Here is an 18,486-nt window from a genome sequence, read left to right on the forward strand (position 1 = left end):
ACAATGCATCGACTCCTATATGTTTCGGCAGAACACCCAACCTTGCCACATGATGACCCCATGAGAGTCGGTAAACAAGCCAAAGTGTAATTCTAGCACATAGAGTCTCAATGTTGTCCCGGGTCATAAGGACTAATGGTGTACAACCATAAACTAGGACTTTTCCACTCGATAAGTGAGAACCACTTGGAAAGTCCTTTATGGAGGGTTGTTCAGTGCATTTTACAAGGAGCACCTATCTGCATGTTCAGACATCACAATGTCCCTTACCAATGAAACATGGTACTCACATCGCAGATACTAGTCTCTAACTCGAGCGGCCTATATCCTTCTTAGCGGCGGCTGAATCGACTAGGAACTGTTTAGAATATACAGTATTCCTAATATGAGTTTCATGATACCCATCATATGAGCATCTCATATTCTTTCTACTATTTGTATATTCAAGGACTTTATCTATGCAACTAGCATGGGTATACAGATAAAGAAGTGCCAAAATAATAATTTCAAATATTATTAAAATAAAGATCGTTTATACATAGAGTTTCATTGTGAACACTCGGCCAACACTTGGCTCGACGGTCACCTACTCTAACAATCTCCCACTTGCACTAGAGCCAACTACCCATATGCTTCAAACCCATCGATTCGCGATGCTTCTCGAACAATGGTCTAGGTAAAGGCTTAGTTAGCGGATCAACAACATTATCTGCGGAGTCGACTTTTTCAATCATGACATCTCCTCTTTCCACGATCTCTCTGAGGATGTGGTACTTTCTCAATACGTGTTTGGACTTCTGATGAGACCTCGGCTCCTTTGCTTGAGCAATGGCTCCCGTGTTGTCACAAAACACCGGGACGTGAGCAACTACATTAGGAATGACGCCCAACTCTTGGACGAAATTCCTTAACCAAACAGCCTCCTTTGTTGCAGCTGATGCAGCAATGTATTCTGCCTCAGTGGTGGAATCCGCTGTACTGTCTTGCTTGGAACTCTTCCAAGAGACAGCAGCACCATTGAGCATGAATATGAATCCAGAGGTTGACTTTGAGTCATCAATATCGCTTTGGAAGCTAGAGTCGGTATAGCCTTCCAATTTTAGTTCTCCACCCCCATAGACCAAGAACAATTTATTGGTCCTCCTCAAGTACTTGAGGATGTCTTTCACAGCTTTCCAATGTGGAAGACCAGGGTTCGATTGATATCTACTCACTACACTTAGTGCAAAAGCCACGTCAGGACGTGTAGATATCATCCCATACATGATGCTACCAATTGCAGATGCATATGGAATGTGTGTCACCGCCGCTATCTCTACATCAGTCTTGGGAGACATAGACTTGGATAGGGACACGCCATGACACATTGGTAGATGTCCTCTTTTGGACTCATCCATCCAGAACCGCTTCAGGATGGTATCAATGTATGTAGACTGGGTGAGACCAAGCAATCTTTTTGATCTATCTCTATAGATCTGTATACCCAATACAAAAGATGCTTCACCCAAGTCTTGCATCGAGAACTTGCTTGCTAACCATATCTTAGTTGATTGCAACATTCCTACATCATTCCCAATGAGTAGAATGTCATCAACATACAGCACCAGGAATGTCACAGCACTCCCACTGATCTTCTTGTACACACAGGGTTCCTCAGGATTCTTAGTAAAATCAAACTCTTTGATTGTACTATCGAATCTAAGGTTCTAACTCCTAGATGCCTGTTTTAGAACCATAAATAGATCTCTGAAGTTTGCATACCATATGCTCACTTCCGACAGATGTAAACCCTTCGGGTTGAGACATGTAAATCTCTTCCTTAATATCCCCATTAAGAATGGTTGTCTTAACATCCATCTGCCATATCTCATAGTCATACCATGCAGCTATGGCTAGCAAAATCCTTATGGACTTGAACATTGCAACTGGAGAAAAGGTTTCCTCAAAGTCAACTCCTTGTCTTTGAGTATATCCTTTTGCCACCAATCGCACCTTGAAGGTCAATACCTTCCCATCCGCCCCAAGTTTCCTCTTGTAAATCCATTTACACCCTATGGGAACAATTCCCTCAGGTGGATCCACGAGATTCCACACTTGGTTCGAATGCATGTAATTCATCTAAGATTTCATTGCTTCCAGCCACTTGGATGAATCGGTCATCGGATAATGCTTCCTTGAAGGTCCTTGGATCACATCCAAGGTTAGGCTCATCATGGTCCTCTTCAAGAAGCAGACCATACCTCATAGGTGGTCTCGAGACTCTCTCGGATCTTCTAGGAGCTCGTATCTACTCTCTTGGCTCTTCGGGTGTGGGTTCTATAATTGTGGGTGTCTCTCGAACCTCTTCGAGTTCTATCATCTCGTCTTTTCTATCCAATAGAAATTCCTTTTCCAAAAAGGTTGCATTCCTAGAAACAAACACTTTTGTTTCTTGGGGATGATAGAAGTAATATCCAAAAGAATTCTTTGGATATCCCACAAAGTAACATAAAATGGATCAACTATCCAATTTATCTCCCACTACCTGCTTCACATAAGCAGGGCACCCCCATATTCTAAGATAAGAATATTTGGGTGGCTTACCCATCCATATCTCATATGGAGTCTTGTCAACTGCCTTTGAATGGACATTGTTCAACAACAGTGCCGCTGTCTCAAGCGCATATCCCCAAAAGGATGGCGGCAACTCCGTGAACCCCATCATAGACCGAACCATGTCCATCAAAGTCCGGTTACGACACTCCGAAACACCATTCAACTACGGTGTAGCGGGCGGAGTCCACTGCGAGAGAATCCCATTCTCCCTAAGATACTCTTGGAACTGGCCACTCAAGTACTCACCACCTCGATCCGATCGAAGTGTCTTGATGCTTCGTCCCAATTGTTTCTCTACTTCACTTCTGAATTCTTTGAACCTTTCAAAGGCTTCAGACTTGTATTTCATCAAATACACATACCCATACCTTGAAAAGTCATCGGTAAAGGTGATGAAGTAGGCATGTCCATGCTTAGTGGTGATGCTAAGCGGACCGCACACATCGGTATGAATCAAATCCAATAACCTTTTGGCTCGCTCCACATGGCCCTTAAAGGGAATTTTGGTCATGTTTCCTTTTAGACAGGATTCACAAGTCGTGAGAGCATTAATATCAGACATATTAAACATGCCCACTCCCACTAGCTTGTTCATCCTTCTTAGGGAAATATGACCTAATCGAGCATGCCATAATTGTGCCGAATTTAGAGTATCTTGTTTGCGCTTGTTTGTTGTTGTTACAGCTTGGACATTGTTAAGTGGAATATCTTTCAATTTTAAGGTGTAGAGATCGTTTTCAAGTTCTCCGGTACCAATTAAACATTCGTTCTTGTAAATGTTGCAAACACCTTTGCTAAATAAACAAGAAAATCCATCTTTATCAAGCATAGAAATGGAAATAATGTTTTTCACCAAGTCTGGTACAAACAAAACATCTCTTAAAACAAGCTTAAAATCATTGTTCAAATACAAGTAAACATCTCCTACAGCCTTGGCAGCAACTCTTGCTCCATTGCCCATCCTGAAGAAGGTCTCACCTTCCCTGAGCCTCCTACTTCTTCCCATCACCTGCAAATCATTACAGAGATGTGAGCCACAGCCGGTATCCAATACCCAAGAAGTAGAGTTAATTGAAATGTTTACTTCAATATAGAACATACCCTTTCCAGAACCCTTCTGGGCAAGATATTCCTTGCAATTACGCCTCCAATGTCCAGGCTTCTTGCAGTGATGACAAATATCAACAGTCTTGTTAGCTTTATCTGGTGTAGCTACCACAACGGGACTCGGAGCTTGCCTCTTCAAGGGCACGTTCTTCTTGGGACGTTGGAAAGAACGCTTCTTCCTCTTCCCACGTGGATCGGTCTTCGTACCAGATGAAGAACCCACATAAAGAACCGACTTCTCTTTCTTGATGGTAGACTCAAAGGTCACAAGCATGTTCACCAACTCCTCAAGGGTCGGCTCCATCTTGTTCATGTTGAAATTCACCACAAAAGGATCAAACGAGCTAGGCAGTGACAACAGCAACACATCGGTGGTCAACTCCGAAGGCAAGATCAAATCCATACCAACGAGCTTGTCCACGAGCCCAATCAACTTTAGGCCATGCTCATGGACCGAGGCCCCATCTCGCATGCATAAAGTGATGAGCTCCTTGATGGTAGCATGCCTAAGAGGCCGAGTCTGCTCACCAAAGAGCTCCTTGAGGTGCAAATGAATGTCAGCAGCACTCTTTGCACCCTCAAAACGCCTCTGCAGCTCATCATTCATAGAAGCCTGCATATAATACTTGGCCTTCAAGTCATGGTCACACCAATCCTTGTAGGTCTACAATTCCTCAGGAGTGCAGTCAGTCGGAGTCTTATCAGGGGGCGACTCATTTAGTGTATATGCAATCTTTTCCGAGTTCAAGACGATTTTCAGAATTCTTAGCCAAGTGAGGTAAATGTCATACATAGTGTGTTGAGAAATCGTTACCTATCAACCTTTTAAGGTTGATGATGGCTCCAACCAAGATGTAAACAACTTGGCTCTTGAAAGGTTGACCTTCTACAAGCTTCCCTTTGAGCCCGCCTTGCTCAAATATTAAGCCCACCACCAACAAGCTAGATCCACTCTAATTTTGCACTAGAAAAATTAGAGCATTTTTCTTTGAGAAGTGTTTTCTTTCCTCAACTCTTGAAGAAGAAAATTGAGAGAAAACTTGGAGAAGAATGTGTGAATATTTCGGCCATCTCAATCTTGAATGGGGGAAGGGAGACTAGCCTTGGTAGTGTAAAAAGTTGTTGTTGGCATGTGTGACACATGTCTTGAATATTGAGAAAGTTGTCTCCCAACTCTTCACCTCCCATGCATGCAAGTCTTATTTGATTTTTAACAATTAAAAATCCATGGACTTATTTTAATTATCTCAAACATATTTGAGACTAATTAAACATTACTTGAATTTACTCAAGTCACTAGTTGAATAATTATTTTAATATTGGGCTTTACAAGACCCAATATGATTTAATTAATTCAACACTTGAATTAATTTAATTATTTAAACTCTACTAGGTCCACTAGTGTTTAATTAATTCAACACTTGAATTAATTTAATTTAGTCCATAATAATGTTTATGAAAATCACAATTTTCAAATTCATTATTTATTTGGCCAACTTTTAATCTAGGAACACTTCCATAAATTAAAAGTCATATTTCTCTCATAGAAGTCATACTTCTATTTTATTTATGCTTATAAACTCATTTACAAGCCGTTCAACATATTGAACAATTTTACTTCTCAACGGGATCTAGAAAGCCAGTACTTGTGTGGCCCTCAATGGTTCATTGATACAACTAGCCGAGGGTTCACATCTCCATGTGATTCGGACTAAACATGTCCTTATATGAGCATACCCCAATTGCTCCATTCTTACTTATCAACCCCCTTGATAACAAGAACGTCAGAACTCAAGTCTGATAGTACCCAACCAACCATGTTAAACGCCTAGCAACATCGCTTACATGATTCCCTAGGTATCAAATGATAGTGCCTGCAAGAACCATTCAATTATGGTTAGCGTACAGTACGGTCCCTTCAACTCATATATCCCGACCGATTCGACAACCATTGGTTTATCGAGAGTTGTCAATGAATCGATACTATGTGTCATGTCGTAGTTGCATCGATGGTGTAATCTATGAAACCCCTTTCATAATTACCACCATACTCTGATCAGAGATTTCAATCTACATACACATGAGAACACATAGGATATCCATACCCGAAGGTAAGCGGTGAATCCCTGACTACAATGCATCGACTCCTATATGTTTCGACAGAACACCCAACCTTGCCACCTGATGACCCCATGAGAGTCGGTAAACAAGCCAAAGTGTAATTCTAGCACATAGAGTCTCAATGTTGTCCCGGGTCATAAGGACTAATGGTGTACAACCATAAACTAGGAGTTTTCCACTAGATAAGTGAGAACCACTTGGAAAGTCCTTTATGGAGGGTTGTTCAGTGCATTTTACAAGGAGCACCTATCTACATGTTCGGACATCACAATGTCCCTTACCAATGAAACATGGTACTCACATCGCAGATACTAGTCTCTAACTCGAGCGGCCTATATCCTTTTTAGCGGCGGCTGAATCGACTAGGAACTGTTTAGAATATACAGTATTCCAAATATGAGTTTCATAATACCCATCATATGAGCATCTCATATTCTTTCTACTATTTGTATATTCAAGGACTTTATCTATGCAACTAGCATGGGTATACAGATAAAGAAGTGCCAAAATAATAATTTCAAATATTGTTAAAATAAATATCGTTTATACATAGAGTTTCATTGTGAACACTCGGCCAACACTTGGCTTGACGGGCACCTACTCTAACATGTTCGAGTAGTATCCACCCTTTCTATAATATTGATGCCTTTGGGTCGGGCAGGTGCCAGAACAGTAGGACGAACAATATTAATCAGAGGAGCTTTGATCCTAACTGTTTCTCTCTTTGGACCAGCTGATTTTTCTGTTGGGATGATCTTCAGAGGGACTGCTTCAATTGGCTGCTGAGCATCTGAAGATATTAGCTTGTCAGTAGGAATAGATTCCTCTGTAGTTGTTGGTTTAATTCTCTGGGTTCTTGGTTTCTTGGCGATCTTTGGGGAAGGAGTTTTCTCTGAATCGGATTCACCCACAACTAATTTCCTTTTTGCTAGCTTCAGTTGAGCCAATGTCTTGGCCTTTTTCACTGATTTAGGAGCCTCCTGTTGAGTCCCAATCTCCTGTTTTATCTTTACAAACTGAGCAGGAGAAATGTCCAATTTGGTCTTGGATGGCATAGTATTCTTCGTATTGAAGACTTTGAATTTTGATGATTTTTCTGAATCATCTGCCACTAACCCCTTCACTTTCAGCAGATAGCATAGTTGCAATGCAAAGCCTTTGGACTGTTTGGATGATAGAAACATATTCTTTAAAATATTGAATATAAGATGCTTCCAGTTGAGTTTACGTTCAGCCATAATGATAGAAATGGCTTGAAATTTTTTCAATGTAAGTGCAGCAAAAGATCCAGCTCGCCAAAATCCCTTTGGCGACTATATCAGCAAGTTACTGAACCTCGTGCTTCAGCTCCTTCTTTGGATCAGAAACTTTGATTTTCCGTCCATCAACAGAAAGTGAGATTTGCATTTTTTCAAGGTCAGATGCTTTAACATCAGAGAAGTGTGCCAGTTCATCAGATGGTAAAGAAAAGATTTCTCCAAAGGAATCTTCAGAGATGGTCAGCAACTGACCATTGATAGTAGAAGCGATGTTTCCATCAGAATTGATCATATCGTTAGAGTAGAATTCCTGAAGTTCTTTGGGGTAGATCTCTTGTGATGATTGTCCCAAGAATGTCCTTAACCAGCAGTTTCGAGTTTTTATAAGACGTTCTTGACATCAGCGTCGCCTAAAGATAGAATGGATCCGAAGTTGATAGCCATTGCATTCAGCATATAAGCAGGAGTTTGATTCGCCATTTCGATAGATAAAATGATCTGAAATTCGTAAACGATAAGCTCTGGAATTAGTATGCTCTTAGAAACTGACTGTATGCGTAAGAGGAAAACTGAATTGAAGCGGGCTTAGTACAGCTCTTCGTGACTGTTCAAATTCGGGACACGTGTCAGTTCATTAAAAATTTGAGTAAAACTATGTGTACGTGTGCTGTGGGTGTTAAAAAAAATGAACGGTTTAAAAGATGTCTACGTTTCCACTAATCATTTGCTGAAGGATAGCATTTAATGCTTGAAAGACAGTCACGTCACTTAATTTGGAATATAAAATGGTTAATTAGTTAACTTATATGAGAAGATTAGTGAAAAACTCAACTGAACGATCAGTTGAGAGTTGACTAACAATTGTCTTCTCAATTAACCTCTTAAAACCAATATTCGCCCTTAATAGATGCATAAAAGAAAATTTCGAGAATATAAATAAGATTAATTAAAGAAATCCTGATGTTTAGTAGTGTAAACATCTGTCATAATGAAATATTCCTTTCATCTTCTTTGTCATGTTCTATAAATAAGAGCAGCTCTATTAGTCGCAAATATATTAGCAAATTATATTCAGTAAAAGAAAATGGCAGGTGCTAGTAGGTCAAGTGTTTCATCGTTTACTCTGGAAGCTAGGAAGGCTGTTATAGAAGACGAAGTCTTCTACAAGAGTCTTCCCTACTGGGAAAAATTACAGGAGCTTGTGTTCCTGTATAATTCTAGAGAGGCTACCACTCCCGAACTGGTGGCAGAATTGAAGAAAGTGCGAAAGCACTTGAACATAGCTGTGTGGGTGGACATTTTCACAGATGGTCATATTTATCAGCTGATGCTTCGAAAGGAGCTGAGGATCCTTAGGCGCATAGCTGGTTCTCATAGCTTTTCCAAGACATCTACTAGACCTTTATCTGTTTGGTTGAAGATGTGGATAATTGTTGTAGAAGAAAAATATAATGATGTAATCCAAGCAAATATTTATCGTGGAATGAAACATTTATTTTGGCTTAACTTTGTTTTCTTTCTCCTGCAAATAATAAGTTTCATTAGTTGTTATATATAAATTACGATCATAAACAGTTGAACTGATGATTGGTTAAGGGTTAAGTAATAAATGTCAAACTGATATCAGTTGATAATGAACAACTGATAGTTAAGAATCCTCGGTAAATGAGAAAAACGTTTCGGTTAACTTGAGCCTCTTCAGTTTCTTCAACATTTAAATTTCATCTGTCTATAAATAAGATGATAGAATGTGAGACAATAACAGTTCAATATGTCGGATTCAAGTAACTCCGATGCATGCAGTAGTTCGCATATTCAAGTTAATGAGCAATTAAGTCCTTATTTAGAAGAATTGAAGAAGACAATGGAAGAATATGTCTTGATGAAAGTGATGTCAACATGGTTCAAGATTCATGATTTGTAGAGGGTAAGTAGTAGTGGCGCTGTTCGTACTCGTGCTCAAGCAGCAACCGCAAGAAAATACATTGATTGTTTTGAAGTTAGGCATGTTACAGATCTGATTGATGACAAATGTCTGTTAGAAGCAATGTTATGGAAGGAATGGCATGTGGTTGAGAAGATTTCTACAACTAGGTCATTTTCTAGAATCCAAATTTATGAGTTGAATAATTGGATTAGAGAATGGCAGGATTCAGTTGGCTCTATGATATCTTCTGTAAACTGGGATCGATGGTATTCTTAATAAAGTATTATTTTCGATTTGTTGTGTTCTTAATTTTTGCAGATAATTCTATTAGTAAAACAACATTAGTAATAATTTTAATACAGATAAATTAAACCAAGAATATTGTGAAAGTAAGAAAACTTAGTCTCGGGTAATGGTTTGGTGAAGATGTCAGCTGCTTGTTGCTCAGTTGAAATATACTCCAGTCTAATGTCCTTCTTCAAAGCATGATCTCAAATGAAGTGATGCCTGACATCTATATGCTTCGTCCTTGAGTGAAGAACTGAAATATAGGTGATGGCAATTGTGCTTATATTGTCACAAAATATGGGCGATTCATTTGTAATTACTCCATAATCTCTTAGTTGTTGCTGGATCCAGATCAGTTGTGCACAATAACTACCAGCAGCAAGATATTCTGCTTCAGTTGTTGAGGTAGATATGGATGTCTGCTTTTTGCTAAACCAGGAGATCAATCTGTCTCCAAGAAACTGACAAGATCCACTTGTACTTTTACGATCAAGCTTACATCCTGCATAATCTGCATCTGAATATCCAACTAAATTGAAAGTAGAGTCTTTAGAATACCATAACCCAACATTTTGTGTACCCTTAAGATATCTCAAAATTCTTTTAGCAGCTGAGAAATGTGATTGCTTAGGAATTGCTTGAAATCTAGCACACATACAGACAACAAATACAATATCAGGGTGACTGGCAGTTAGGTACAACAATGAGCCTATTAAAACTCGATATAACGCCGCCTCAACTGATATTCCCCCTTGATCAGTGTCCAATTTTACTGATGAGCTCATGGGAGTATTTGCAGCTGAACATGACTCCATGCCAAATTTCTTTAGCAGCTCCTTTGTATATTTAGTATGACTGATGAATGTACCAGTCTCCAGTTGCTTCACTTGTAGTCCAAGAAAGAATGTCAGTTCACCCATCATGCTCATTTCGAACTTTTCCTGCATCAACTTAGCAAATTTCTCACATAATTTGGGGTTAGTTGACCCAAATATGATATCATCAACATAAATTTGAACTAATAAAATGTGATCATTCTTAGCAAATTTGAACAAGGTCTTATCAATTGATTCAACAGATAAATCATGATCAGTTAGAAATTTTGAAAGAGTTTCGTACCATGCTCTGGGAGCATAAGACTTTTTTCAAATGATATACATGATTAGGAAATTTGTGATTTACAAAACCTGGGGGTTGTTCAACATATACTTCCTCTTGTAGTTGACCATTTAGGAATGCACTTTTGACATCCATTTGATAGACTTTGAAGTTCTTGAATGAAGCATAGGCAAGGAATATTCTGATTGTCTCCAGTCTTGCAACTGGTGCATATGTTTCATCGTAGTCAATTCCTTCCTCTTGCCTATATCCTTGTGCTACTAGTCTCGCTTTATTGTGCATAACTGAACCATCCTCGTTCAGTTTGTTCCTGTACACTCATTTTGTACCTATAACAATTTTTGAAACTGGTCTTGGAACTAAGTTCCAGACATTGTTATGAGTGAACTGATTTAGCTCTTCTTGCATTGCATTTACCCAGTTAGGATCAACAAGAGCTTCATCAGTTTTCTTTGGTTCTAGTTGTGAAACAAAAGCTGAATAGATAAATAAATTTAGTATTTGATTGCGAGTTCTTACTGGATCAGATGGATTTCCTATTACCAATTCAGGTGGATGTGATTTTCTCCATCTGTACTCAGTATTTGTTGTATCAGCAATTTCTTCAGTTGGTGACTGAATGTCATCAGTTTGCTCTATCAACTGATCATTAGGAATGGCTTCTGGTTCAGCTGATTGATCTGACACTTCTGGTTCGGGTGTTTGGAGATTATTTTGATTAATATGATTGTCTTCTTCATCATCATCCTCCAAACTGATATCTGTAAATCGATCAACTAGCTCAACTTGATCAGTTGGCTTATCAGTTAGTTCAGTTTCATCGAAATCAACATGAGCAGATTCTTCAACATTTAAGGTTTTCTTATTGAAAACTCTATAAGCTATACTAACTGATGAATATCCAAGAAATATTCCTTCTGCAGATTTAGCATCAAACGTTTTTAAATAATTTTTACCATTATCAAGAATAAAACATCTGCAGCCGAATATTTTGAAATAAGTAATTATACTTTTTCTTCCATGCCAGATCTCATATGGTGTTTTCATATGATTTTTATTAATCATTGATCTGTCTGAGTGTAACAAGCAGTGTTTACTGCATCTGCCCAAAATCTTTGAGAAATACCAGAATCAGCAAGCATCGTTCTAGCAGCTTCTTTAAGGGTCCGATTTCTTCTCTCAGCTACACCATTTTGCTGAGGAGTTCTGGCTGCTGAGAGCTCATGCTTGATTCCAGCATTTTCTAGGAAATTTGAAAGAGTTTGATTGATGAATTCAGTTCCTCGATCAGATCTGATTCGATCAATTCCAACTGATTTTTCATTTAAAAGTCTTTTGAAAAGCTTGATCAGTTGTGCAGCAGTTTGGTCTTTTGATTTGAGAAAGATAACCCAAGTAAATCTGGAAAAATCATCAACAATCACCAAGATGTATTTCATTTCGTGTTTACTCAGATAGGCAATGGATTTAAAGTTTAGATGACTTAGTCTCTTGTGCCACAACCAGTTTTTAGATGATTTGGAAGCAATAAAACAAACTGGTGTATAAGTTTGATCATTCCAACTGACTTTATATGTGTTTCCACAACTTTTGCCAGTTAGTATGACTTTATCAGTTGAAGTTTTGACTGAACATGAATTTTTGTCAAATTGTACTGAGAATCCACTGTCGCATAACTGACTGATGCTAATCAAGTTATACTTTAGGTTTTCTACTAATAAAACATCTTTAAAAGTAAAGTTACCATGGATAAGCTTACCCTTACCCACAGTTTTACCTTTGGAATTGTCCCCGAAACTGATGTTTGGACCACTGTATTTGATCAGTTGAGATAGCACACTTGCATCTCCTGTCATATGCCGCGAACATCCACTGTCCAAATACCACATTGAGTTCTTTTTTGTACCTGTTACCTGCAATCACACACATAATATAACTTGGTACCCATATTTATTTGGGTCCTGAACTGATTAGTCCCTTAGGAACCCATACTTTGATTAGTCTAACAGACTTTCTAGTAGCTGTATTACAAATGGTTTTTCTCGGCTTTTGTGTGCTTGGTGTGTAGTGTACAGATGATACAATATGTGATTTAGCTTTATTCAACTGATTGTTCAGTCTATATCTCTTCTGTACTGGCTTGCAGTTACAGTAATTGAAATAGCTATTCGAATAGTTCTTGTGAAACCTTTTTGATGACTGACTTTGTGAATCAGTTGAAATTTTTTGGCTATAACCAATCCATATCTTCTAGTCTTACTCATGTTCTTAGTAGTTTGCTCAATCAGTTTACTGGGCACAATTTGTTCTTGTACCACTGTTGCTTTGACAAAGTTAATGTATTTTCCTTTGTCTATTTTTGGCTTTGGTTGAGTATCATTTGGATACATTTCTCCTTGAGTGTTGAACCCTAAACCAGTTTTATCAGAAACTGATTTTTGTGAATTCTGCATCTCACTTAGTGCAGTTGATGACTTGTTGCAAGACTGAATGAGCTCAGTCTGTTTTGAGTTTTCAAGCATCAACTTCTGAATTAATGACTGATTTTTATTTCTCTCTTCTTTTAACTCAGCAATCTCCCTTTTTAGACTCAACCCATCAATTGATTCATCAGTTTTGGTTTTATTTTCTGTGGGATCAGTTTGCTTTGCTTTGATTTTTTCAAATGATGATGCAAGCTTTTGATACTCATTTATCATGTCATGTAGTGTTAGAATGAGTTCTTCTCGTGTAAAATCAGTTGAACTGAAATCAAGTACCTGTTGGCTAGATGACTCTTCTTCTGCATCATTAGCCATCAAACACTTGACTTCCTCATCATCACTGGAGCTGTATGAACTTTCTGATTCTGACTGCTCACTGTCAGTTTCTGGCCATTTGGATTTGTTTTCTTCAGCTTAGAGTAATTCTTGTTTCTTTCTGAAGGAATTCTTATCTTCTTTGGTCTTTTTTTGTGCTCATATGATTTCTTGCTTCTATCAGTTGAGCCTTGACTATCCTTCTTTGGTTTAGGACAATCAGCAATAAAGTGGCCTGATTTGCCACAGTTGTAGCAGGAATTTGGTTCATCTTTGGAATTGTTTCTTTGGTATGTCTTCTGGAAGTTCCCTTGATTCTTTCTCACGAACCTTCCATATTTTTTGATGAACAATGACATAGCATCATTACTCAACTGATCAGCAGATTTTTCGACTGAACTGATTGGTTCAGTTCTGACAGCAACTAGAGCAGTTGTAGCTGCAGGGGTAGATGGTTCTCCTTCTCTGGTCTGCAGCTCAAACTCATAAGCCTTTAAATCAGCAAACAAATCATGAAGTTCAATCTTGTTTAGATCTTTGGACTCCCTCATTGCCATGGTCTTGACATCCCATTCCTTGGGAAGACCTCTCATTATCTTGTGCAGCCAAATGAGCCCACATTCTGATTTTTTCCATTCATCAAATTCTTCTCTGGAGAACATAGGAATTTTGTTGAATGAAGTCATGCTGGCAAGTTTATAGATCAAAAGTATTCAAGAACAAGATTCAACCGCTCTGAGACCACTTGATAGGATCGATTAACATATCAAGAGTGTTTAGAAGGGGGGGGGGGGGGTTGAATAAACACTCACAGTTAAAACTAGTATTTTCTAATTTTGAGTTCAGTTTGGTGACAAACTGATTCTCGGAATTTTGTTGGTCAATGACAATCAGTTAAACTAAAGTAGTTGCGGAAAATAACTGACTGAAAGATAGAATACGAAACTGAAATAAAGTAGGCAAGGGTTGTTTCTGGATGTTTGGAGAATTTAATTACTCCTACGTCATCCCTTCTATCTCGAGGATAGGATATCCACTAAAAGACTTTGATCAAATACAAGAATTGTACTGACCCACTTCAGTTTGAACTTAACACTGCCAAAAACTGAAACTCTTAGTTTAACAGAATGTTCTCAGTGCGTAACTGATCTTAGAACTATCGAATTTCAACGATTATTACAACTTGCTAGTGAGCTCAAATTGTAGCCTTAACTGCTACGAATATACCAAGTAAAAGTGAGCTAAGATTTTGACAGAGTGACAGTAAGCTTGTTGATCGAGTTAACTCTTGTTTTTCTTCAGTTGTTCTTCTGTCATATTTATAAGCTTTCTTTTCTCCAACGGTAACTTGAGATGAATTTGAATCTTTGTATCCATTGATTTATTCTTAATTATTCCTTGGACATTGTTTGCTTTATTTATTGTGATGCGGCATCTTAATTGCTTTCGCCGAAATGCGTTGTTCTAAGCTGTATTGATTTAAGCGCGGCATTGCAATCTTCTATGTCTCTTGACGGTTGATTGTTCTTTCCCGAGGCATGTCAGTGAATAGTGCTTAGCATACGGCTGAATATATCAACTGATCAGTTTCCAAGGAAACTGATGAGTCAGTTGATTTCAGTTATTAAGTCCAGTTGTTGAATGTACTTGCGCGTATCAGTTGGTTGATCAGTTTGTTCGAACTTTCAGTTGGTTCATATTTTGTCAAACTCCAGAATTTAGTTTCCAACAATTTCCCTCTTTATGGTGTTTGACAAAACTTAGTAGATAATAACAGTTTTCAGTACAGAGACCTCTTCAGTCTGAGATTCAGAGGTTTGAGTTAGAAGTTTATCCCAAGGGCAGAGCTCCCAGACTAGCTAATCTGACAGTCAAATCCGATTTGCTAGACCGAATCCGTAGAGGACAGCCTTCAGACGAGCAGTTGCAGAAATGGAGGCTGAAAGACGAAGCCAAGGGCAGTGTACTCTACACAGTGTTCGATGGTATTGTGGGATACAGAGGTAGAATGTGGTGCCTAATGTTGATTCGATCAGAGAAGACATCTTGTCAGAGGCACATGCGTCTCCGTATTCCATCCACCCATGAGGTACTAAGATGTACAAAGACTTGCATATTCTGTATTGGTGGCCAGGTATATCAGAATGTCTCACTTGTCAGCAAGTGAAAGCTGAGTATCAGAGACCAGCAGGAATTCTTAAGCCACTCCCTATCCCCGAGTGGAAATGGGAGAATATCACTATGGACTTTGTTGTTGGATTGCCAAGGTCAGTCAATGGATCCAATACTATTTGGGTTATAGTGGATCGACTAACAAAGTCGGCACATTCTTTCCAGTGAAGACGACTTTCTTCATGACGCAGTATGTGGAGCTTTATATCAGGTAGATAGTCCGATTGCATGGAATCCCAGTTTCTATTGTGTCTGACAGGGACCCGAGATTTACTTCGTCCTTCTGGAAGAGTTTGCACGCATCCATGGGGACGAAGTTGCTATTCAGTACAGCGTTTCACCCACAGACAGATGGCCAGTCTGAGCGTGTGATACAGATTTTGGAAGACTTGCTAAAAGCTTGTGTGATTGACTTCCATGGAAATTGGGTATCTAAGCTACCTTTAGTGGAGTTTACCTACAATAACAGTTTCCAAGTATCTATTGGTATGGCTCCTTACGAGGCATTGTATGGAAGGAAGTGCAGATCGCCGATTAATTGGGATGAAGTCGGTGAAAGAGCAAAACTTGATCCAGAAATAGTTCATCAGACTGCAGATGTGGTGGTCAAGATCCGAGACAGGATGAATACCGCACAAAGTCGTCAAATGAGTTAGGCTGACAAGAGGAGAAGGGACCTAGAGTTTGCCGTAGGTGATCATGTTTTCGTAAAGATAGCACCCATGAAGGGTGTTATGAGATTTGGAAAGAGAGGCAAACTTAGTCTGAGGTTTATTGGACCGTTTGAGATTCTTGACAGAGTTGGGACGAGACACTAGCTTATCGTGTAGCCTTACCGCCAAATCTGACCGGTGTACACAATGTGTTCCATGTCTCGATGATAAGGAAGTACCTAACTAAACCTTCGCACGTGTTGAGCTATGAACCGTTACAGTTGGCTCCAGGCCTGTCATATGAGGAAAGACCCGTCCAAATCCTAGACAGACAAGAGCGGAGACTTCGGAACAAGGTGACTAAGCTGGTCAAAGTCCGGTGGCTAAATCAATCAGTGGAAGAGGCCACTTGGGAGACAGAAGTGGTTATGAGGAACTGCTACCCAGAACTGTTTGGTAAGATTTAATTTCGAGGACAAAATTTATATAAGTGGGTGATGAACTGTAGAGCCCAAAATCAGTACACGAAAACCCATGCATTTATTTAATTGTTAAATCATTTATTTAAATTTAAAATGATTTTTAGTGATGCATGATTTATTTAAATGCCTTATTTTAAATTATTTATGTTTATGTGATGCATGTTAAAATATTTTTTCGAGTTTCATGTTTCAGGCGATTATTCGAGGCGAGATCGAGGAAAAGAGATCGGTGACGATTTTTGATAATTTTAAAACATGGTATTTTATTTTTAGTTAAGAATGGGGCATTTTAAATAATTTGTTAAGTTTTTAGCATTTTAAAGCCTAAATTATCTATTTAGCTATTTTATGATGTATAAACTTTTAAAAGTTATGACACTTGTGCAAGTTATTTTAAATTTAGAGATTTTATTATAATTAGGGGAGGGTTAGTATTTTAAATTAGCTTTTTAATTATTAATTAAGCAAACTTTTCTCCTAATTAACACTAATCACACGCACACACACTTTTACACACACTAAAAAACGGCTAAACACACACACACACAATTCATTATTCAGATTTTATTATTTTTTAGAGAAGAAAACTAGGGTTCTTAGTAGAGAGATCAGCCGCACCCTCCCTCGGATTTTCCAGCAAGATTTCGTTGAGTTTTCTTCAAAGAAAATAGCGCCACGTTCGTCTCGGATCGTCTCTCGCATCCTTCCCGCTTCGGTATCGTCTTTTCGGTAACGTTAAAGATTTAAAGACAAGTATATACTTTTGTTTCTGCATCGATCTTGTCAATAGTAATGATTTTTATGTTGATTGTATGAAAAACATGTGTATGTTATGAAGACGTTTGATCAAATATGGTTGGATCACTTTTGAAACTGTTTTTGGATCTCAAAACTCGTTTTGTTGTTCTTTTAAATACTGAAATTTTTAGGTCACTTTTTTGGAAAAACATTCACCAAATGAAACGTAGAACTTTTTGATACCTTCGATTTGATATAAAATTTCGAAATATTTGGATAAACATTGAGTGAGTTATGACCGTTTTAGTGGGACTGCTAAAACTGTGTTTTCTGAAAAAATATGTTATTGATGCGTTCTTTAAGTTTTATCGTTGCAGTCTTTGTTGGGGATCGATCGGTGATCGCTGCTGCATTTTTCCATATGAGTAATGATGTTGGGATGATTAATGTTGATTCGTTTTGTATCGTTAGGCACTTGGGTGAGTTAGTAGTCATAAAAATCATTTTGGTTGTCAAAAGTTGTGTTCACGGGTTTATTGCGTTGTTTGTGATGCGTAGTTGTTTTGAGGCGTTTGTTTGAGTTTGAATAAGTGCCATAGCTTCTTAGGATGGGTCTTGAGGCATGGTTTCATGGTCCGTATGATCGAGTTAGGAGGGATAAGCCTTAGGTGTAGTGTTTCTTCGTTGGTTCGCGATTCCAGCACCTACACGGACATGTAGACGGACCATGGCACGGGATCCGTGCACTTTTTCCTCAAAAATTCGATTTTCCAGTACCTACACGGACCTCGACACGGACCCGTACACGGGGTCCAAGTCTTTTATAAAATATATATATATATATATATATATATATATATATATATATATATATATATATATATATATATATATATATAGAGTTTTGATATGCTGCACACCTACCTTGCACACCTATGTGAGCACCGATGAGGAGTCACTCACCCATTGGATGTGATGAAATATAGAAAAATTGTGCATCCAATGGGTGAGTGACACCTCATCGGTGCTCACATAGGTGTGCACGGTAGGTGTACAACATATCAAAACTCTATATATATATATTATATATATATATATATATATATATATATTTCCTTTTTTAGTGATGGTTTTGGGGTTTGATGTTATGACTTAGTATGATGATTAAACAAGGTCAAGTCCCGAGAGGTTTAGAAAATTTTGTCAAATTTGGGTGTAAGAACGACT

Source organism: Primulina eburnea, chromosome 10 (assembly GCF_022965805.1).
Source record: "Primulina eburnea isolate SZY01 chromosome 10, ASM2296580v1, whole genome shotgun sequence".
NCBI classification, from domain to species: Eukaryota; Viridiplantae; Streptophyta; class Magnoliopsida; order Lamiales; family Gesneriaceae; genus Primulina; species Primulina eburnea.